Raw genomic sequence first — 23,921 nt, 5'->3', positions numbered from 1 at the left:
ATGCACCTTTCATACGGATTACATAATCAGAAGGTATTAGCTTTTGATCCGAATTTGTTTAAAAGTGGACATTTCAAGCTTTCGCCTACATAGGCTATATTTTGTTTCAGTTCTCGCGCTCCAGTTCACGGAGATCATGAAGGCGCGTAGGCTAGCTACTGATTGTTTTATTTTATTTTACAAAAGCACTATGTTTTCTTGTTATTATGAATTTACACAAATAAAAGTAGTTGCGCATAATGTATTATTATTTTCTGTATGACCAGAAATGATAGAGAATTTTATGTTGTCTCCACTGTTGATAGGAAAATGCAAGTGTTTTTCAGATGTTATCGCGGGCCGCCAGAAATGTTTCCGCGGGCCGCCATTGGTCCGCGGGCCGCACTTTGAGAACCTATGATCTAAATGCTACAGCTTACTCATTTGAAGTCCTGGTTTGAGAACTCATGGAGTTTATGCTCAAACAAAGGACTTTTCATTATTAGTCACTGGAAGAGAGACGTAGGGGATCTGGATATCACCACGCTGTAGCAAGGCACAAAATGCCATTTAGCCTACTATCTTCACCTCATACTGGATTATTGGATAATATCATTGCGTCGATCTCAAATATCCACTGGGTTTGATACTCATCTCTTCACCATCATCATTTCAACTCATCTAAAGACTGGACACTGACGATAAGTTTTGTTTATATTATCGTCTCATTTACACAGAGACAAAGACTATTGGTTTCCTTATATTGTTTATTGTTGGGGGCAATTATATGCACGTGTGAAATAAAAATAGGAAAATTAATATTTGTCGAGTGAAGTGGTTCTATTTCAGTACCAGTCGAATTTCTGTTGAACCCCCTCAGGGTAACACCTAAAAAGAAAAGGGGGTGTTACAGTGTTAAGCAAGTTTCCAAAACATAATTAATGAGAGAATGTCTGACAATGAGCAGGCCTGTGAGCAGAGCCGAGGGTACACCATGCATCACTTGCCTCAGTGTACAACAGAAATTTGTGGGCGATTTTTGTAAATTAATTTCCCGCATTCTAGTAAGAAATTATTCAGCACAGCATTAAGTGTTTTTACTATTGTTTGAACATTTTTTCAGTGACAATCCTATTTCATATTTTGCTATTAATTTAGAGAAACAGTACCGCACAGCTTATAATGTTATGGCAGTTGAATGTTGAATTACATGGCAAGGGAATTATTGAAATGCTGCTCGCTAAACTCCAAATAGCAAAGACACACAAAGTGGCAAGAATATCTTTAGAAACCCCATATAAAATATATGAATTTTTTCATTGCTTATTCATAAAATGTGGTTTTATGGTCTGATCATAATTTATGTCACAATTATAGACAAACACAATCAACTAATTACACAATAAATTGCACTTTTCACATTTTATGTAATGCATTGAGTAATCATTCACAGTGCAGGGTGGATAAAGTAAGTGACACTTTTAATTTAACTTGTAGGTCTTTAACAAAAGCCTCCATCAAACAATTTATCAATATTTCTGGGCTGTCTTAATACCACAGGCACACAGCACATCATCTCATTTGGCCTAATCAAGACTCAGGAAAGCATGTAGCCTATTTTCTCTTTTTTTCAGCCATTTTTAGTTGATTACCTTGTGTGCATTGTTGTATTGTTGCATCACTTGAAGTCATGAACTGCAGTCCAGACATTCTCCTTCAAAAAGTCTTGATACACTTTTCAATTCATTGTTCCATCAATGACTGCAAAGTATCCAGGCTCTGAGGCCACTCAAGTGCCAAATCATGATGCTTCTTTCACTATACTTCACAGCTGAGATGAGATTTTGGACTTTGCAGTGCCCTTTTTCCATTAAACCAGTGGTCGCCAACATGTTGATTGTGATCAACTGGTAGAACTTTTAGACTGTCCCTGTATCTCCCAAAATGAATAGAAAATGTAATACACAAATAGCCTACATTATGCTTGACTGTATTTGTTTCAGCATCTCAGAGCAGCTTGGTTCATTTATTGTGCATCAAGCCTGTCTAAGATGCTGAAACACTGAATCATGTGTTATACATGTGTGACATGTGTAAATACCTGGCTTCACTCTGAAACCAGCAGCACGTATATTTATTGGCCGGCAAACCACCAAAATAAAAGCCAGATTTTTTAACATTTGAAAATGAACAAATTAAGATGTAAATAGTAGTTCTGTCATGACAACTCTCAGAGAGTTTGGCATGGTAATGAATATGACAATGTTAATGTGTTTGGTCTTGGTGGAATAGATCTGCTAAGTTGCTGCTGTTATTGCAGCTGCTACAGAACAACTACGGAACTTAGTGCACTAAGTTCAAACCAGTGGCCAAAACACACAAAATGCTAATATAAGCAAGCAAGACATGCTGCTTTTGTACAAGCATATATGAATCTCCCCTCCCCTGTAGCAGATCTATGCAGGTGGAGCTGGGAAAGGTGGGCTACAAACTGCTACAGCAAATTATTTGAATGTTGAGCAGCAAGCTCATTGGATACTGATACAGCGGGAACCAATTTATATTAAGTGTCTTTTACTGTCTTTATAAAATGTGGTCTGATCTTAATTTATGTCTCTTATGTTTTTACAAATGGTTTGGAGAAGGTCTGTTTTCACTGTTGCACAGCAGTTTCCTATCAACCTGAGTCGATTGCGTTTGTTGCCCCATATAGCTTTATTTTTAATCTCTATTCTATATCTTTCCTTATTGTTTATATTGCTCAATATAACTTAATCATCACAATATATCTGACATTATCTAATATTGTCTGTCACATTAATCTGACATCGCTAGCTTTAATCTAAATCGCTATCGCTACACAGCACGTTAGCATTATGCTAGCCAATTATATAAAATCGTGCGTTCTTGTGCCTTTGACGAGTCCATCAAACAACTGTGTCCCAACTGAAGTCCTAATTTTTGGTGATTTTAATATCCATGTAGATAGTGAAAAAGACACTTTGGGATTGGCATTTAGACATTCTGAACTCTATTGGAGTTGTCATATGTCAGGACCCACTCATTATAGTAATCATACATTAGTTCTAATATTGTCACATGGAATCAATGTTGATTCTATTGAAATTCTGCAGCAGAACGATGACATCTCAGATCATTATCTAGTCTTGTGTTAGAGTATGTGAGCGGAGTGGGGCGGGAGCGAGCGGGCGGATTTTGGACAGAGCGCAGAGCGGCATTTTTAAAAGGGCGGACCGTCGCCTTATGGCCTGCTCCAATTTCGCTCCGCTCACACCACGAGTCTGAAGCATGCTCAAGCCTAACCCAGAATCCATCTGTGAACAGTCATCAACAGTAGACTATTTTCAGTCAAAACTCGGCTCAATAATGGAGTTCACCAAGTACTTTATGTACTATTAATATAAAACTAACTAACAATGATAATGTGGTACAAGAAAAAGAATGTGGTGACATTGTTTCAGTCAGTGAAATCAAAGACACATCTCTCGAAAACCCAAAGGTGTGCTTCGTGAACACGCTGGGAAGAAAGCAAAAGGTTAGCAAGTTGAATACGGTAACTTGTAATAAAAGTGTAAAGTAAATATAGCATAATATTCAAACAAATTCGTTTTGTCATTCAAAGTAGGCCTAATATATGGTTCGTTTAATTTAATTTGTGTCGTCCATGAATTTGTATTTTATAGAGCGAGAGGAGCAGCAACAAGAGATGAGAGTTGAGGAATTCAAAAAGTTTCTTCACTGCACGCAAAGACCCAACCATAACAAGGGAGAGAAAAAAGAGAGCTGGATGTAGTATTTTTTTTAATGATTTACATGGACTATGAACCGCTGAGTAAAGGAGAATGCGAAGGGATGCAACACTCAGCCAGCGCAGCTCAACCTACAAACCCCCATTTGGCTCGTCACTGACAGTGCCAGCAACATGATCCAGGTGTTTAACCTCCTCCCTGGCATCGAAGAGGAGGTGGAGGGTGAAGTGACCGCGGATGCCAGCAGCAGCAGCGGAGAACATGAGGATGGGGGATGAGGGACCACCTGCGCCCTCGCAAGCCAATGTGGAAGTGATAACCACTAATGTATAAACTATGATAAATCAGTACTTTACTGTGTCAAATTTACATCTGAGATGCCCCATTCACATACTTCAGCTGGCGATCAGCTGTTAGTGAAAGTCGGGCACCTGGTGAAAAGTGTACGCAAGAGCACCCTGAACACAGAGGAAACTGACCAATTAGGTGTCCGCCCCAAAACTGCCTGTGCCACTCGATGGAGCAGCCAGCTGCGGATGATTCAGTTGGTCATCCGGTTGTTTCAAAAAGAAACTCAAGTCTAATTTTGCTAACATCACCCTGAATCAAGGAAGGCGGCTGAGGGATCTTGTCAGTGTGCAGTCCTCACAGACAAAATGCAGAAGGAGCTAGGGAACCTGGGGATGATCCTCCCTGCTGTCACATAAATTAGATCCCTGCTCACCGATGACACTCACGCTGCACTTCCAATGGGCATCGCTGCTTTTGCAGAAATATTGGCAAACAACGTGACAATTCGCTCTGGAATATACTACACTGATAAACATCTCATTTTAGCATCAGTGTTAGATCCCCGTTTCAAGACAGAACACCCGAGACCGACACCCCACCCGCTGCTGACCTAAATCCCGAGCCTGAACCAAAACCTCTCATCCCCGAGACAGAACCCGAACGCAGATGTTATTCGATTTTGGAAAGAAACTCCACATCTTTTCCCTGCCTGGCTAAAGTACCTCTAATTGTGTTCAGCATCCCAAGCGGGTCTGCAAGTGCAGAGAGGGTTTTCTCCGCTGCTCGCCTGCTGTCAAGAAACCACCGCATGAGTCTGAAGCCTTGGACATTGGCCAAACTTGCGTTCTTGAAGGTGAACTCAAAAGAACGTCTCAGGTCACGACTGTAACCATAGTTCTCTGAGAAAGGGAACGAGACAAAGCGTTGATGACGCTTTGGGAACGCCCCCAGCGTGAATGCGTCTGAAGCATCTATGTCAACTAGTCCAATGGAAAGAATGTACGTCACGGGCGGGTGACGTCATGACCAGGAAGAGATAAAAGTGCATCCGGTGCAAGCTTTAGAAGCCGCCATACTCCTAGTGGAATGAGCCCGGACCACCAAACGGCATGGCTGGTCATAGGACTCATAAGCAAGAAAAATAGCCTTGACTTGCTCACTGTCTGCTTAGAGGCATGAAGACCTTACTTAAGTGATCCAAAGCAGACCATTAATTGGTCGGATTTTCTCCCCAGAGAAGTCCAAATAACGTAAGGGTCCAGTGCTCGCACAAGAGGTTCAGCTTTTTCTGGTCCGACAAAGTAAACAGGGAGGACAGAAAGCCTGCAGCACAATAGGCCTCGGAATAATGGTAGGCACCTTAGGAACATATCCATGTTTGGGGTATAAGAATGCCTTGACCATCCCCGGTGCAAACTCAAGGCAGGTTGGAGAAGCCGAAAGGGCCTGAAGGTCTCCGACTCTTTTGAGGGATGAAATAGCTAGCAGAAAAACAGTCTTAAAGGTAAGGAATTTCTCTGAGACCGAATCTAAGGGCTCAAAGGGAGCCCCAGATAGGCCTTCTAAAACTATTGCAAGGTCCCAAGCCGGCACCATAGTGCGAGTTGCAGGCCTCAGCCTCAATGTGCCACGAGGGAAATGAGTGATCAGGGGGTCTCGACCCAAAGATGTACCACCCAGCAGGGCGTCGAAAACAGCAATGGCCACCACGTATACCTTAAGCGTGGAAGGACATAGACCTGATGCAAAGCAATCTTGTAGAAACTTGAGTACTGTGTTGAACGAACAGTTAACCGGATCCCACTGACGCTGGTGACACCAAGTAGTAAAAACTCTCCATTTTAGTGATTATAGTTTCCTCGTAGCGGGAGCTCTGGAGCTTAGAATGATCTCAACAACCTCGGTTGAGAGACCACTCACTATGAGTTGGGCCCTTTCAGAGGCCAATTTCCAAATCTGTGGCCGAGGGTGAACCAGAGTGGACAGTGCGTTGTGTGCTGAGATGCAAACAGATCCACTTCTGCCTGGCCGTAAAACTCCCCTATTTGCTCCACTGCCTCGAAAGGGTGTCTGCTCCAATATTCTGGCCCCCTGGAATATACACTGCCCTCAGAGAGAGTATTTTCCCCAGGGACCACAGGAGGATCTGGTGTGCCAGTTTGCAAAGAGGACACGAACGCAGACCCCCCTGACTATTTAAATAAGAGACCACCGATGTGTTGTCCGTCCGAACAAGCACATGATGGCCCCTCAGGTCTGGGGAAATGTCTCAACGCATTGAAGACAGCCATCATCTCCAGGCAATTTATGTGCCAAGAGAGATGATGACTCCTCCACAGACCCTGAACTGAGCCTTCCATTACCGCTCCCCAGCCGGTGAGGGAAGCATCCAAGGCGATCATACGGAGTGGGTTTCCCCTCGGGGAGAACCCTCTATTCCTGAGTCACCACTGCAAAGGTCTCATGTACAGCAGGCCAAAGGGTATCACATTGGACACTGCTGCCATGAAGCCTAACAGTCTCTCAAACTGTTTCACAGTGTGTGACTGGCCTATCTTTAGCTCTTTTGTGTCTGTAAGGACAGCAGCTACACGAGCGGGCGATAGAACGGCTCGCATTGTGACTGGATCCCAGACCACACCAACAAAAGTGGTCCTCTGTACTGGAGAAAGCACACTCTTCTTGGCATTGAGCCTCAACCCCAACAATTGCATATGAGTAAGGACGACATCTCGATGCCGAACCACTAACTGTTCTGATTCCGCAAGAATCACCCAGTTGTCTATGTAACTCAGAATGCATATGCCCTGCAGCCTGACCGGGGCCAGAGCTGCATCTACGGACTTTGTGAATGTGTGGGGTGATAAAGCTAGACCGAAAGGAAGTACCCGATACTGGTATTCTTTGCCCCTGAAAGAAAACCTCAGGAACCGCCTGTGCTGAGGGAGGATGGAGACATGGAAGTAAGCGTCTTTCAGATCTATCATGACAAACCAGTCCTCGGATCTGATTTGAGTCACGATCTGTTTGAGTGTTAGCATCTTGAACTTGAGTTTCTGTACTGAACGATTCAACAGACGAAGATCTAGTATGGGACGCAACCCTCCATCCTTCCAACATTGAAATAACGGCTGTAAAAAACGACTCTCTGTCGGGTGAGTACACCTGTTCTATAGCTTTCTTACCTAACAGGGCCTTAACCTCTTGCTCCTTTACCAAAGCCTGCTCGGGATGCACTAACATGAGCAACACCCCTTTGTAGCGTGGAGGACGAAAACCAAACTGGATTCTGTATCCACTTTCTACTATCTGCAGGACCCATTGAGATATATTTTGCAGTAGCTTCCACGCTGCCAGAAAATCTACTAAGGGAACCAGCCTCTCGAGGGTGGCCTCTGGTGTTATAGAGACAGCCAGTTCGGGAGCCTGAAACATACTGGACCTGAAACATACTGGACCCTACCTGGACTGACTGTTTTTGAACCCCCCTCAGAGTGCACGAGTCTGCTGCAAAGTCGAGTTGACACTGCGCCAGAAGCTCATTGGACACCGCTGCGCTCCGCAGCACCAAGGGTGGCGGGGTTGGCAGAACGGTCCCCTTATGATAGTCGTCACAGCTATGATGTGTGTGTGTGGGCAGCACACACATCGGCTCCAGTTCTCGAACCTTCGCCCAAGATGGCCGCAGCCGTTCTAGAGTCTCGTCCCGAGATGTCCGCCGCCGCCACGCCAGAGTCTCGTCCTGAGATGGCCGCCGCCACGCCAGAGTCTCGTCCCGAGATGGCCACCGCCACGCCAGAGTCTCGTCCCGAGTTGGCCGCCACCACGCCAGAGTCTCGTCCCAAGATGGCCGCCGCCATTGCTATGCCGGCTCCGCCCTGCCCCCCCTTGCACTGCCGGCAAGGCCCAGGTCCACCAATGCTCCACAGCCCAGGCCCGCCAATGCCATGTCCTGGTCCGGTTCCACCGCCTCAGCTACACCACCCTCCTAAACTATCGTTTTTTGGTTTTGATGGGCATCTGGAGCACCCATGGGGGGGGGGGGGGGGTGGGGGGGTGGACAACATGTCACATTTTGGGTTTTGTTCGTTGTTCCTAGTCATGTGATCCAGCCATGTGTTCCCTTGTCTGTGTCATGTTGTCATTGGTTCATTGTTCACAGGTGTCCCCTGTCTTATATATCTGTAATTACTGAATCTCTCCTCAATAGAAGCAAGTGTTTTGCAATACAACAAGAACACAATAAGTACATTGTATCTAAAAAAAACTTTTTTTATGTAAGTATATTGTTAAAGACACCTATATAAAGTATGACCCATTTTTTTTAAGTTATGGTAGTTTTATAATTTAGCCTACAGTATTTTAGAACTACACAACAGTAGTTGCTTATTAATTTTGATGAACGATTATGAAAGAAGCGTGAATGGGCTCAGTTTAGATTTCACGTTGACTTGAAATCTTCTACAAAAAGACCATAGACTACACCATTGTATAATTCAAAATAACAATATTCCATTCCATTGCCCTGCTTAATCAAGCCTTTTTCAGGGAACAGTTCTCCACAAAATTAATGACAAACAAGTTTAAAGGTGCTGTGAGCAATTTCACTGTTTTCTAACTTCATCTAGACTTGAAATAAACCCCCATACCTTCAGCCACATGCCCTCTGGTACACAACCCAAAGAAATGTCAGTCAGCCAGTTGCCAGACAATCTGATGCAGTTGTTGAACTGATCAACAACATTTATTAATTAAAGCAGGCCTACAGTGTAGTAGCTAATTAATGTTAGAACATTTTTCAAAACGTAGTTACTTTAATCAAAGCCATGGCATTCATCATGGCCACATATTTGATAGTTATCAATATAAAATAAACAGAACTACATTTACTTGGTAGTAACAAAGCTACAGTATATTAGGACATATTTTTACCTTTAGCTGTCAATGAAAGTTATGAGATGTTAATTAAACACGTGTTTCTGTCTGTTAAAAGGACAGGAAGTATTTGATCACCTTAATTAATGTTACATGCATTGTGTCTGTAAACTGAGGTGAAGGTTCAAGATTCAACTGCCAGCACTACTTCCTAAATTCATCTGAGCTTTCATCCTTGGCATTACGTGACAGTTTCTGGTCTAGCTTGCCATATGGGAAAAGTACAAATAACAATATTTTAAATTCTGTAGCCTACCCTTGTGACAAAGAAGCACACGTTAGCTTAATTTTTAAAAGAGTACTTATTATGGAAGTAACGGTAACACTTTACAATAAGGTGCATTAGTTAACATTAGTTCATGTAATAACTAACATGACTTAACAATAAGCAAAACATTTGTTGCAGTATTTATTAATATTGGTTAATAAAAATACAGCTGTTCATTGTTTGTTCATGTTCATGTTCACAGTGCATTAAAGGTGCATTTTGTAATATTTAGTAGGATCTGTTGACAGAAATGCAAAATTATACATAACTATGTTTTCAGTGGTGTATAAAGACCTTACATAATGAACCGTTATGTTTTTATTACCTTAGAACAAGCCATTTCTATCTACATACACAGAGGGTTCCCTTACATTAAAATAGCCATTTTGCACCAAGATGTTTCTACAGCAGACCTAACCGGACAAACGCGTTTCGTCACTATGTTGTTCTTCGTGCAAAGAAACTATAGCTAAAGTCAGCGAATAAAACACTGACGCAGTGATGAAAAAGTAACAATAATATTCGCAATGATATATCATTATACTGAATTAGCAAGTAAACGTCTCTGGTTACGTATGTAACCTTAGTTCCCTGAAGGGAACGAGACGCTGCGTGAAACGCTGTGGGAACGCCCCTGCATGAGTGCGTCATGAAGCACGTATGAAATCAGTCCAATGGCGAGACGGAACGTCATAGGCGAGTGACGTCATCGACCAGGAAACTATATAAGCACCCCAAAACACAAGCGCATCAGCTTCTGATAAGACTGAAGCAAGTGCTCATGGGCATGCTCGGAGTATGGCACAGACACGCAGCGTCTCGTTCCCTTCAGGGATCTAAGGTTACATACGTAACCAGAGACGTTCCCTTTCAGGGAACTCGAGCTGCGTGAAACACTGTGGGAACGCTAATACCAAACTCGCCATACGAGCAAGTGTCCATCGTGTGTATTCAAGGCGCACATTCGGACGAAAGCACCTGCGCCCCTGGAGTGGAGCTTTAGTCAAGATGGTAAAACTTTACGAATGTGTGCAGTGAGGACCAGCCTGCCGCATCGCAAACGTCCTGAATTGATACTCCTGACAAAATAGCCTTAGAGTAGCCATAATCCTGGTTGAATGAGCCCGGACAGCCAAAGGAGAAGGCTGACCGGCAGACTTGTAGGCAAGTGAGATGGCCTCGACCACCCACTTGCTCAACCTCTGCTTAGATGCAGGACAGCCCTTTCTAGGGGGTCCAAAACAAATTGTTCACATTTTCTCCACAGGGCAGCTCTGTGGACGTAAGCATCTAGAGCCCTAACTGGGCAGAGCAGATTTAGTTTCTCTTGGTCCGACATCAAAAAGGGATGAGGACAGAAAGCCTGCAGTACAATAGGCCTGACAACATTAGTTGGAAACTTGGGAACACACCCCGGTCTAGGGAGGAGGAAAGCCTTAACCATGCCGGGTGAAAATTCCAAGCACGAGGGGGAGCTTGAATATCTCCTATTCTATTTAATGAAGAGAAACTTCTTCAATGGGCTCGAACGGTGCTAGAGAGAGACCTTCTAGAACAACCGCAAGGTCCCAGGTCGGCACCCTCGTGCAAACTGCTGGCCTCAGCCTCAAAGTGCCATGAAGGAAACGAGTTATAAGTGGGTGTCTCCCGAGAGATGCTCCACTTAAAGGGACGTGGTAAGCAGATAAGGCTGCCACGTAAACCTTCAGTGTGGAGTGGGATAACCCTGTGGAGAAACGCTCCTGAAGGAATAACAGCACTGCACCCACCGGGCAGTTAACTGGGTCCAACTGGTGTTCCCCACACCAAGAGGTGAACATCTTCCATCTCAAGGCATATAATTTCCTAGTGGCCGGAGGTCTGGAATGGAGGATGGTCTCCACGACCTCAGTCGAGAGACCAGATTCTATGAGCTGGGCCCCCTCAAAGGCCAAGGCCACAACCTCCATAGTTCTGGGCGGGGGTGAAGAAAAAAACCCACTCGGCTGAGAGAGAAGGTCCCTCCTGATCGGAATCTCGAGGAGAGCCGTCGAGGAGAGAAATTAGGTCCGCAAACCAAACTCGGGCCGGCCAGTACGAGGCTACCAACAGTAGACTGACCCCGTCCCGGCGAACCCTTTCCAGAACTCCTGGGAGCAGAGCAATCGGGGGAAATGCGTACAGACGTTAACTCGGCCACTCCTGTACCATCGCGTCCAACCCCAGAGGGGCTGGATGACTTAGGGAAAACCACAGTGGGCAGTGTGATGTTTCCCTGGATGCAAATAGGTCTACCTCGGCACAACCGAAATGTTTCCACAGGAGCTCCACCACCTCGGGATGGAGTCTCCACTCCCTGGGCCTCGGCCCCTGCCTCGACAGAATGTCTGCCCCCTGATTTACATACCCCGGGATATAAATTGCCCTTAATGAAAGAAACTTCCCCGGAGACCATAGAAGGATCTGGTGAGCCAGCTTGTATAACGGGCGCGAACGCAGACCCCCCTGATGGTTTATGTAAGAGACCACCGATGTGTTGTCTGACCGGACAAGAACATGATGACCTCTGAGGTCTGGGAGGAAGTATTTCAGAACCTGAAACACCGCCAGCATTTCTAGACAATTTATATGCCATTGAAGATGATGGTCCTGCCACAGACTCTGAGCTGGGCGACCACTCATGATCTCCCCCCAGCTTGTGAGAGAGGCATCCGTCGTTAATGTTACATGACGACAAGGAGCCCCCAACACAGGCCCTTGGGACAGGAAACAAGGTTCTTTTCACATAGCTAGGGCGCGAAGACACCGTCGCGTGACCCTGATCATGCGGAGCGGGTTTCCCCTCGGGGAGAACCCCTTAGACAGTGCTAGGCCGAACGGAAGTACCCGATATTGGTACGCTTTGCCCCCGAAAGCGAACCTCAGGAACTTCCTGTGTTGTGGAAGGATGGAAATATGGAAATATGCGTCCTTTAGATCTATCGTGACAAACCAGTCCTCGGACCTGATCTGTGATACGATCTGCTTGAGAGTCAGCATCTGGAACTTGAGCTTCCCTACTGAGCGATTTAATAGGCGCAGATCTAAAATTGGACGTAAACCCCCATCCTTCTTCGGAACGATGAAATATCGGCTGTAATAACCCAACTCGCTGCTGGGAGGAAGAACTCGTTCTATAGCCCCCTTCAGTAGAAGAGTTTTCACCTCTTGTTCCATAACCAGAGCCTGCTCGGGGCCCACCACTGTGGGCAGAACCCCTCTGAAGCGAGGCGGGCGTGATCTGAACTGAATCGCGTACCCATACTCGATAGTCTGCAGGACCCATTGAGATACATTTGGAAGGCTTTTCCACTCTGCCAAAAATTCTACTAAGGGTACCAATATTCGAGACTGGCCTCTGGAATATTTTGAGTGGCAGACAAAGTGCCCTGTAACAGCGCAACGTCAGGGAACAACTGGCTTGACCACTCTGGACCACTCCTCTGAGTGGACGAGACGAGCGTCCCTCGGAAACGCTCGCTGGGACAGTCTACGCCCCGGCACGCAGGCGGGGTTGGCAGAACAGGCCCCTGAGGGCACCGAGAGAGAACGGGCACCGTGTAATGCGGCGAACACCCTCCCCTCTCGGTGGGGACCACCCTCAGCATCCTGACGCTTTTATCGTTGCCAAGAAGGCCTCTTCAAAGAAGCGGGGCGTCCAGGAGAAAAGATTTTTCCTTTTCTTTCATGTTGGATAAATTCAACCATAAGTGTCTCTCCGTTGCCACCATGGCTGCCATAGAACGGCCCACTGATTTGGCCGTCTCCGTGGCACGGAGAGATAGATCTGCTGCCTGACGTAATTCTCGAATTTCTTCAGCACTAATTTCATCCCCCTCACTCATATCTTTTACTAGGTCTGCTCGATAGGCTTGTAATACCGACATAGTTTGTAAGCACGCTGCCGCTTGACCTGCCGCTGAGTAAGCTTTGCCCACCAAAGCCGAGGTGTTTCTTAACCATAAGAAACTATAATTCTTAGCCCCATAACCATAATTCTTAGCCCCAGAAATATTTGAAAAAACAGATGTTTGCTGGCTAAATATTCTGGATGACACTGGTCTTTTCCATGACCTTGACACCTCGGTGTGGAGGTCAGGAAAGAAAAGAAAACACCGGCGTGGAGGTCCAGCACGAGAAGGCAGAATTCTTTCATCTAGTTTACTCTTTGAACGAGATTCCTGTCTATCAGCTGGCCACTCGATGCTTAATTTTTCTACAGCACGAGTGAGCACCTCCATAAGCTCCTCACTAGCAGGAGACTGAAGTAACGAGTCCCGAGTCTCTGCTGTATCAATACTTGCGGCGAAATAACATACTTTTAAAGAAAATAAGTTAAACTGAAAGTAATGTTAACTGCAATTAAATGTGAATATATTAGATATCAATAGAACAACTTGAGAATAATATCTCACGTAGTATTACATTTTCCTCAGGCATTTAGTGTCGACAACATGTTAGTTCGCTATAGAAAAGAACTCTAGAGAGAAGCATTTATGCACTATAGCCCATTCATTATATTTACTTAATTTGTTAGTAATGTCTTGATTATTTAATGTAGCCTATGTTTAAATAAATTTGTCATAAAAACAAGTTTGTCAGCCACTGTGTAAATTATTGTATTTAAAAAATGGAGAATTGGAGTAGAAAATTATCTTTATAATTAGATTTAGAAGTTAATGCAAACCCTGCCATTTTTATTTGAGTTTGATTATATAAAACTAAATAGCAACTGAATTTAATAATGTTGTTAATTGTAACCTTTAATATTATAGTAAGGACATGTAAAGCTCCCCATAGTTTATAGCATTAAATAAGATATATTTTTTTATCCTTAGGAAATTTTTATTTATAATAAAAAATTTTTAAACACAAAAAAAACAGTTTAAAAAAGAAGCAATTTTGTGTTTAGTTTAGGCTACTTACGCCTGCTGTACCGAACCGTGACTTCAATACCGAGGTACATACCGAACCATCATATATATATATATATATAACACTTTTAATTAGCATTGTGTTTGAAATGTGCAAAAACTCCCCTTTCCTATTAATACTGATAGGCAGATGATGACAAAACGCATCCATTTAGAATAAGCTAATGACAATATGTTTACATAGGTTTATAGTCTTAGAAAACATCGTATAAGAAACGACAGACTGTCACCAATCGTTTCAATGCAAATAAAGCAGATCAATAAACGACATTTGCAGTAATAAATAGTTGACTGCAGTCGTGTAGGTGTTTAGCCTATGCTGTCAGTAATGTGAGCTCTGTGGGCGATAATATGTCACATGTGATAATGTTGAACTGTGTTAATCAAGCCACAATATTTTCTCTCTTCAACTCACATCTGAACCTATCCACTTCCTGTATCGAAAGAACAGAACCATTAAATGTTAAACCACGTTAAATGTTGTTGTTAAACCCATCCATAAAGCTTTGTGCATTTAATCAAATGTGCAAACATGCTCCTTTCAAATCTATGTTCAATAATAAAATCACTGACATTTCTACAAGACTGTAGCCTAGTATAACTGAAAAGAAAATGTTACCCACCTTTTGTAGATATCCGTCGATATCTCCAGATTTAAATGTAGCCTATCGTTGCTTCAATGTCAACGTTTATTTCCCCAGTTTCCGTGTGCGCTATTTTATTCCATACAAGCGAACATTACGAATTGCACGTCAAAGTCTAAATGTGGCGGTAACCGTTGAAGAAAAACCACCATTTACACATCCAGAGGTGAACAGAAGATGGATTAATGGAGGAGAGCGATGAAACAACAATGGTTGCCCGTTATCGCGTCGTTGTCATTGAAGTCTTGCTGGAGGAGGATGAATGGGCATCAGATGATGGGAGGTTGGGATCAGATCTCTCTCTCTCTCTCTCTCTCTCTCTCTCTCTCTCTCTCTCTCTCTCCCTCGCTCTCTCTCACTCACACACACACACACACCAGATGATGTTCAAAAATCTGCGGTTTTCTGATACAGACAACTTTTTATTGTTTTTATTTAAGTTTGGTGAAATATGTCCAGGTCACATTTCATCCCTTTTTATCACATTTTTAGGCGTGAGACATGATGGTTATATTGGCTATATTTAGCCTTTTCTTTATTCTTAGCTATTTTATGAGTAAAATAAAATAAAACAAAATAAAACAACATTACAGTTTTTTATGTAAATATTTTTTGTGGAATGGTATTTTTCACTGGCCATTGATTTGTGTGTGCGTGTTTGTGATTGGAAAAGGCCTAAATGCCAACAAAATCACAGATGCCATGGACATAATTGAATGACGACTAGTAAACGAATACACATTATTTTGGTGGAAATTATTTTATCATGTGAAAGTATTGTCTGGTACAACTATTAATTATAGCCTACATTTATAGCTTCATTATGCAGAAATTTCTGACACTGCATCCTGGAATCCTCCCACTGACCAGTCACAAAACCAAGAGCTGTAATAGTCTAATTCATGTCTCATGTGAGAACAGCGAAGTGACCATCCTGTTGTTTTTAGAATTTCATTGACATTATCACACCGTTACATAATATGCTCGGGGAAGATTTCCTTCTTCATGATTTGCTTAATGTATGAACAGATCTTCCCTTGAGGCTACTATTTGCTTAATGTATGAACAAACCATCCCTTGGGGCTACTTAAGCGCCCACTGATAAAAATATATCAATTCAATGAACCAACCAGGGACAAATAAATAATTCATATACATCATTTCATAATCAACAGAAAGATCATTCATCCATTCTCCAAAACCGTGTATGGTCGGGGGATATTGGAGCCAGCAGGGGAACACCTTGGACAGATCGCCAATCACAGTAGTCAAAAATACTCCATGTGTTTCTGATGTTTAGAGAAATGTCAACAGTCTTTATGGATATGTGAATTTTACTATCACAAATGTCACAATAAGAAAAAGTGCACCTTGCCTTAAGGTGCTTTATGATTATTTCCATCTGTGGGAATTCCTGTGACACCACTTTATTTCATCCATCAGATCGCTTTTATTAAAGGGATACTCCACCAGTTTTTCTTATTAAACTATGTTATTCCCTTAACTAAGACGAGTTGATACATACCTCTCTCGTCTCAGTGCGTGCACTATATCGCTCTGTATTGCCGCAAAACTATGTTAGCACTTAGCTTAGCCCATGCATTAAATATGGGCCAAGCAGAGAACCGACCAAACACTTCCACGTTTTCCCTATGTAAACACAGTTACTCGAGTAGTGTAACTTGACCTGGGCTGGTGACACAAAATAAACCTAACGTTGCGCTTTTCTAAGCGTTTAAAATTGATGACTATATTGTATGGCGGAATACCATAACAAGTGCTTTTGAGCACTTCGACTTGGCGCAATAATATCTTCACTCGTGAAAAGTCCTCTTACCGGCTCCCGCTTCCTCTCCCCCTCCCTCTGACATTTCCGTCAATACAACCAACGTGACATGCGCCGGCAGTAGTAGTTCGAGCGGAGTTGACGAAGTAACAGGTTGTTGGAAGCTAGTTTGTGTACAATAATGGTTAAAGCGTGCATCGTAAAGGGTTGTGAAAATAAGGAGAATGTACATAGTGCTGTCATTTTTCACCGAATTCCAACACACCACATACAGCGGAGAGCTTGGTTAGCTGCTTTGAACAAGAATCCCAAAACACCATTGATGACTCTGAAGAAGTGGCGTGTTTGCTCCGAACATTTCACAAAGGAGGACTATACCTGCACAGGAACACGCCTAAAGGATGAGGCTACACCAACAATATTCAGATCACTTACACAAGAAAGAGGATCATCACCCAACGCTGTAAGTGTACTTTTGCATGGTATTTAGTTGTCCTGGAAGTGTCAGTAACCTTAGCTGAGTAACATATCTGTGAAATCAGTGCGCTTCTGAGACAGGAAATAAAAAGTTACTGTTTTATTTAGATAAGGACTGAGCTCAGAAAGAAACATGTAGTATAAGCCTTAAACCGTATAACTCAACCAAGCTCTCCGCTGTATGTGGTGTGTTGGAATTCGGTGAAAAATGACAGCACTATGTACATTCTCCTTATTTTCACAACCCTTTACGATGCACGCTTTAACCATTATTGTACACAAACTAGCTTCCAACAACCTGTTACTTCGTCAACTCCGCTCGAACTACTACTGCCGGCGCATGTCACGTTGGTTGTATTAACGGAAATGTCAGAGGGAGGGGGAGAGGAAGCGGGAGCCGGTAAAGCCTAGTTCACACTACATGATTTTAAAACATCGGACTGAACTGTGCGGTTCACACTACATGACTTGCTCTCTGAGAAATCAGGAGTGTTCAAGTTGTTGAGCTGTTCACACCACACGACACAACATGATTGATCCGCAACAGGAGGTAACGCACTACACGAGTTGACAACAACTCTGTCACCCAACGATTCCATCTTGTCTACAAATCTGTCTAATGTATATCTTGACGCGAAACAGCACGCGCGCCAATACACAGCGAAGAAGAACACAACACGCGAATATGGACGTCAGACAGAAACTAGTGCTGCAAACTGTTTGCGCGATGATTTGCTCTGAGAAAAAACGCCAAAAAAGAAAAAATAAGAGAGTATGGGCGAAAGAGTGGATATGCTTACGGGAAGAGCAGGTCTGTGCTACAGAGAGAGTTGGAGGTGAGTACAGCATGTTTATATCGGAGATGTAGCTGCATGATTATGTTTGGCTGGCGGCAAAAATCGCGTATTAACCCGCGTATTTACCCTACGTATTTACCGCGTATTTATTTACTTGCTCTGATTGGCTTTTGCTCATGACATCAGCGAGATTGAGTCGTGCGACAGCTCTGGATATCTAGCATGCTAGATATTTTTCTAGGCTCGGCGACGCGTCTGCGAGGCGTCTGCGAGCGTCTTTGATGCGTTGTTGGCTCTTTCATACTAACAGATTGGCGAGTGTTCATCGCCCGCTAATCCCCCGCGATTTGCACGCGATAACACCCTGACCTGTCGGCGAGCTCAACGATTTGCAAATTGGGCTTAAATCGGGCTTAAAATCATGTAGTGTGAACTAGGCTTTAGAGGACTTTTCACGAGTGAAGATATTATTGCGCCAAGTCGAAGTGCTCAAAAGCACTTGTTATGGTATTCCGCCATACAATATAGTCATCAATTTTAAACGCTTAGAAAAGCGCAACGGTTTATTTTGTGTCACCAGCCCAGGTCAAGTTACACTACTCGAGTAACTGTGTTTACATAGGGAAAACGTGGAAGTGTTTGGTCGCTTCTCTGCTTGGCCCATATTTAATGCATGGGCTAAGCTAAGTGCTAACATAGTTTTGCGGCAACACAGAGCGATATAGTGCACGCACTGAGACGAGAGAGGTATGTATCAACTCGGCTTAGTTAAGGGAATAACATAGTTTAATAAGAAAAACTGGTGGAGTATCCCTTTAAGGATTTGATTAAAAAATGAGTTTGATTCCAACCAATTGTAAATATCTTTAATTATAATTAGGTGATCAGTAAAAAATACATTTTGTGGTAAGAAAGTTATAAGGGTTTGCAAAAAAACAAGAGGGTAAGTGAATGATGTCAAAATTTAAATTTTTGAGTGAACGATCCCTTTAAATATTTTTGTACTGTGCTGTGAAAGATACAGTTTTCAATATTGTTTGTGTTCAATGTGCTACAAATACAGAAAATTATATTCTTTGTGTTATTACAACTCCACATCTAATCTAAATAATAACAATAAAAACATTGCTGATCAAACATTGTGATTATGAAGTAGCCTACAGTATATTGGTATGAGGGTTAAGACACATTGTCTGACTGTTGACCTAGGCTACAATGTGAAAGAATGGGATGCTATATAGGATGCTAATGGAAATCAAACATCTTTTCGAGGCTGAATGCACATTCATTACATAATAATGTTCTCCTCCAGTAATCACATGGAAGAAATAATCTTGTGAACATATTTTTCTATAAACAAGTGCTTGTATATACCAGTGCCAGTCACTACCTGCAACCCTTATGTTTCTGCAGGGAATGTATCAGCAGAAACATCAGCATTATATTGTATAAACATATACATATGTAATTACAATGCACATATAGGTTTACATTGTATAAAATATAATTTAGAACTGATCTGTTGGACATTTCAAGGTATTTTTATATGGATACATCCAAGCTGTTTACTGAAAGGGATAGTTCACCAAAATGTTTTAATTCTGTCATCATTTAGGCTACTCACCCTCAAGTGGTTTCAAACTTGTATGGATGTCTTTCTACTATTGAACACAAAATATATTTTAAAGAATGCCGTTACCAAACAGTTGATGTACCCCATTGACTTCCATAGTATTTTTTCCCATACTATGGAAGTCAATGGGGTACATCAATTGTTTGGTTACCCATATTTTTCAAAATGTATTGCGTGTTTCAGCAGAAAAAAACAACCCATTCAGGTTTGGAACAACTTGAGGGTGAGTAAATGATGACAGAATTAAAATTTTTGGGCGAACTATCCCTTTAAGTTACAATAACTTTGTAACTTAAAGTAACTTAAATAATTGCTGGAAACATTTGCAATAGAGAGTATCCCTCACAATTTGTTCAGAAAATGTAATTATTGACTATAGTTAAATACAATCATTTACAGAATCATTTTAATTTTGTGGATAAGAGAGGTTTACATTTGTAACAACAGCAAACCAGCAAACAGAGGGATTATCTAATCAAACAAAAAATGTAATATTAAATATGTATTAAAACTATACATGAATAGTAACCCCATGCCACGGTCTTACAGTAAGACACATGGGCTGCGTTCCAGTTCACTTTTACACACGCACTTGCGAACTTCCCTAAGCACTTCCCCTCGGGGGAATCCCTGCCGCCATTTTAAAGTGCGTTCCACTTCGTGAAGTGGACGAGGAAGTATATATGGACAGGCCCTCGTTCCCTCGATTTTGACCGAGGGAGCGAGTCTACTTCATATGTACACTTCAGGCAGTTCCACATACCACAATGCAACACGATTGTGACATCACTGCAGATCTCGTCTAATCACCACCACCAAAAACAACTCTATAATATATTAATTAGAATTTTTTTATATAAAACAACTGTAGCGATTCTTAGCTCAAATAAAGGGAATTTTACCAACTGGTCACATGGATATGATCAGTGAATGGACTACAATTTATAATATTACCCTCGCCAACGTATCTGTATGGGTAATTCAATACAACGAATTATAATCAATTATCCATACAGGGAGGCAAAATTAGATCAATTTTTATATCAATTCTCAATCACAACGTGTTATGATTAAACATTAATATTTCAATTGTCTAAAATAGATCGATTTTCAGGATAACCCCTAATGGAATTAATTTGTTATCGAATGGTTTGTTCGTCCAGCAAACTGACCATATGATCTCTTATTAAATCACAAGAGTAGCTATGCTTTTTTATAGACTTTCAAGAGAGACTGTTCTTCTTGGCCATGAAAAACAGCTCTCTCTCGTTCTATAAAATAAAATACTATTTAAAGTATCGACAATTTGTAAAGAGTGTAGCTTTGATCGGACATTAAATTTAGACTTTATAATATGAGCACAACAGAGTCAATAAATGGATTTAATAAAGGAAACACTAGATATATCGGTGACTAAGATTACATGGAATAAAATGTATATACAACACAATAAAACAATGAACAAGGATGAGAGTCAGAGAGAGTGAAAAAGGGAGAGAAGAGGAGACAGGTCATGAAGGGTAACAGAATGGCAAATTACCTGGACAAAACCTTGAGAGAGAACCAACAAGGATCCACAATCGCCCTATAACAGGGGTTACCAATACCACGACAACATTTATGTTAGACCCTATAATAGACCCCGACTAAACTATTGAAAGGATGCTTCCAGAAGTCATAGATCCTCTTCTTAACATCATTAATTCGTCTTTGTCTCTAGGACACGTACCAAAAACCTTTAAGCTGGCTATGATTAAACCACTTGTTAAAAAAACGCAACTTTATCCTGCAGAATTAGTCAATTACAGGCCGATCTCAAATCTACCTTTTCTATCAAAGATATTAGAAAAAGCAGTATCCTCACAACTGTGTTCCTTTCTTGAAGGAAATGATATCTGCGAGGATTTCCAGTCAGGATATAGACCGCACCATAGCACTGAGACAGCTCTCATTAGAGTCACAAATGATTTGCTCTTATCATCTGATCGTGGTTGTATCTCTCATTTGACACCATTGACCACAACATTCTCTTAAATAGACTAAAAAACTATGTTGGCATTAGTGGAATTGCATTAGCATGGTTTAAATCATATTTATCTGACCGCTATCAGTTTGTAGCAGTAAATGAAGAGATGTCTTATCGATCACAAGTTCAGTATGGCGTACCACAAGGCTCAGTTCTCGGACCGCTGCTTTTCACTCTGTACATGGTACCTTTAGGAGATATCATTAGGAAACATGGAATTAGATTTCACTGTAATGCTGATGATACTCAGCTCTATATTTCTTCCAAACCTAACGAAACTCACCAATTCAAAAAAATATCGGAATGCATAGTTGATAAAAAATTGGATGAGTAGAATTTCCTACTACTAAATTCTGAAAAAACAGAGATTAAAATTATTGGACAAAAAACTTCCACACGTAATAATCTAGAATACTGTTTAACACTTGATGGCTGCTCTGTTAAGTCTTCGTCGTCAGTTAGGAACCTGGGTGTGCTCATTGATACCAATCTTTCATTTGAAAGTCACGTGTCTAGTGTCTGTATAACCGCATTTTTCCATCTTAAAAATATATCTAAATTACGTCATATGCTCTCATTGACAAATGCGGAACAACTAGTTCATGCGTTCATGACATCAAGGCTAGATTATTGAAATGCTCTACTGGGTGGTTGCCCTGCACGCTTAATAAACAAACTACAACTAGTTCAAAACGCAGCCGCTAGAGTTCTTACCAGAACCAGGAAGTACGACCACATTTGCCCAGTTCTGTCATCACTGCATTGGCTCCCTATTAAACATCGTATACATTTTAAAATATTGCTGATTACTTACAAAGCACTAAATGGTTTAGCTCCCCAGTACTTGAGCGAGCTCTTAACGCATTATAGTCCTTCACGTCTATTGCGATCTCAAAGTTCTGGCCAGTTGATAATACCTAGAATATCTAAATCGACTGCTGGCGGTAGATCCTTTACCTATTTAGCACCAAAACTTTGGAATAATCTTCCTAACATTGTCCGGGAAGCAGACATAGTCTGTCAGTTCAAAGCTAGACTAAAACACATCTCTTTGACGGTCAAAGAGTTAGATGCCATTCTTCTTATGATCTAACGAGTACATCAGGATTTAAGGGAATTGTTCCCAGTTCCGGCTGACCTAATCTAAGCAGCCTAATATTGAATTATAGAAGTCTATAGAGTGTCATGTGAATTCTAGGTCAAAGTCGCTAATTTTAGTGTCTTTGTTTATCCCGAGGCTTTCCCGCAGCCTGCTGGATCCAGGCCGTTTCCAGATCTGACGAAGGACTTTCGCCTGGACCGGATGACAATGCAGTGCTGAAGTGCCAACTAGCCTCTACCTATGGAGGATCCCTATACCACTCTACAGATAAAGCGTTGTGGATTTTTTTTGGTTCGCGTACCTACCCGAAGTGATAAGATAAAATTAAATTCTGCATCAAAATTTATAGACAAGACTTTGTTTAAGTTTGTTAGGCATGGTTTGTAAGGAATTACAAACCTGCACACATATATTCAAATGCACATAACTATAGAATCAATTCTTAATGCGCATTTGAACGCCATCAGCGTCTATCACAGGTTCACGTTTAAAGTCTGTTTAGAGAGAGCGGTGTAGCTTAGCGGCCCCTAATTTAATAACAAACTATCATTTAGACGGAAGTGAATCAATCAAAACTAACTTTAGCTGGAAAAAACATTTTTCAAGAACCACTATAAAACTAAACCAATCTCTGTTACTTTAAATTATGTTTATCTCTGTAAAGCTGCTTTGAAACAATCTACATTGTTAAAAGCTCTATATAAATGAGGATGACTTGACTTGACTTGACCAATCTGAATGATTTGAAAACTCAATAAACGAAATACTTGCAAATATAGCTCTCTTGTGTTGTCGAGAAAGTGTGCATGTGTGTGTGTCCTTCGGAGCTGCGCGCGTTTACGTGAAAGGTGGTCTGTTGCAGGTAAAGTTTGTAGGATAATTCAGGCTAAGTTCATTTCACTCGTCGGTGGAAATGAACGAAGTAGAATACAAAAATGGAAAACAAAAACTTAAAGAAACACAAACAAAAGAATACGAAGACGAAGGGAAGCTGGAGAAGCTTGAAGAGGATCACGAAGGGAAGAAGTAAGAGTAACTAAGCGAAGAGAGGGAGAAACCGCTGGTCAATGACTTTAAAGGGTGTCCCTCAGGGGTGAATTGATCAATAATCATTCAGCAAACCTTGAGCGGGAGAGTTCCTTTGTCTTGTCAGGATGGCCTACGTTGCCTGGTTTATGACAGTGACAGAAACATGGTCAGTCTTACTCCAGAGATGATAAAACATAGTAAAATACATTTTATCACGATCTACTATATAGAT

At 41.9% G+C, this 23,921-nt stretch overlaps 1 protein-coding gene across 2 annotated transcripts in view; it reads right to left on the bottom strand.

The window, feature by feature from the left end:
* Positions 1-15,172, bottom strand: part of gpr153 (G protein-coupled receptor 153) — a 149,159-nt gene extending 133,987 nt beyond the window's left edge. For both annotated transcript variants that reach the window (XM_077224578.1, XM_077224577.1), the window contains exon 1: positions 14,819-15,172. The gene's annotated coding sequence lies outside the window, so the exon portion shown is untranslated. The remainder of the gene's footprint in view (positions 1-14,818) is intronic.
* Positions 15,173-23,921: the final 8,749 nt, after the last annotated feature.

Source organism: Siphateles boraxobius, unplaced genomic scaffold (genome assembly GCF_051911475.1).
Source record: "Siphateles boraxobius isolate OS27281-9 unplaced genomic scaffold, OSU_SipBor_1 9, whole genome shotgun sequence".
NCBI classification, from domain to species: domain Eukaryota; kingdom Metazoa; phylum Chordata; class Actinopteri; order Cypriniformes; family Leuciscidae; genus Siphateles; species Siphateles boraxobius.
The sequence above is the reverse complement of the archived record's forward strand: the minus strand, read 5'-3'. Positions and strand labels throughout refer to the sequence as shown.